The following is a 1,110-nucleotide window of genomic DNA, read 5'->3' as shown; positions in this document are numbered from 1 at the left end:
GCGGTGCCGCACTTTCTTAATCTTAGTATTCGCAAAATGTTCGTTCACATGACTGAAGAATATCAAGTCCAATTGATTGAGGACTTGGGAAAATTTGATCAATTAGTTATTAATATTTAGTCAAGTGGAGTAGTTATAATTTTTTTGATTAAATTTTATTAGAAGTGTTTTTGACTCAAACTTGTGGTAACTTTTTAAAATTTCGTTATTCAATAATATTTAACTATTGATTTTTCTTGTAAATAGTTAGAAGTCAGTGATGTTTGTTAATTTTTATCTTAGTGTATTTAACTTCTAAGTTAATATTTACTCACTAATGTATTTTTTTCCCCCTACTTTATAGGTTATTTGTAAGAGTAGTTGAGAGATATGAGCATATCAAGTACAATTTATGTTTAATTTTTTTTATTAAATTAAAGTTAGATGAAACAATTACTTAAGTGGAGAACAAATAACTTTGTAATAATTTATTATGCGATTTTATAATTTTTGTTTATTTGATAAGATTGAATAAACAATTGGGGCTATTTTAATAGTTTTACAACTTATGGGACTTTTATGTTTATGAGAAAATATACAACACAAAAATTCCATATCGCATGTCCAAACAAACCTTCAATTTCATCTCATGATTCCATATCATGATACCATATCGCATGGCCAAACGAGCCCTTTAAACTCCCCTTGACATTCAAGTTCTTTTGAGATATCACCACTCAAAATAAAGTTCATTTGTGGTAAATTAATTTTTCAAACTTGAGCCTCAACACATATGCGTTTAGTAACATAGAGTTATAGTTTTTTTTTAAAAATAAAATAAAATAACAAAATACACATTAATTTTAGTTAAAAAATCATCAGTCAACAGACGAATAATTAAAAAATGCATGAAAATTGAGAAAAACTTTGACAATTCACGTAAAATTAAATAAAAATATGATCTTTTTTTAATTTAAAAAATAATTATTATCACTAATATGATTGTAAATAGATTAAGCTCATAGGAGTTGTTCATCGAGAAATTAGAACCTAGGGCTATGGAAATTGTGAAAAGCTTAATAATTCGCAAAAAGTTAAAGGAAAAATATGATTTTTAACCGCTTCATTGAA

The sequence above is a fragment of the Solanum tuberosum genome, unplaced genomic scaffold (assembly GCF_000226075.1).
Source record: "Solanum tuberosum cultivar DM 1-3 516 R44 unplaced genomic scaffold, SolTub_3.0 scf00966, whole genome shotgun sequence".
Taxonomy (NCBI): Eukaryota; Viridiplantae; Streptophyta; class Magnoliopsida; order Solanales; family Solanaceae; genus Solanum; species Solanum tuberosum.
The sequence above is the reverse complement of the archived record's forward strand: the minus strand, read 5'-3'. Positions refer to the sequence as shown.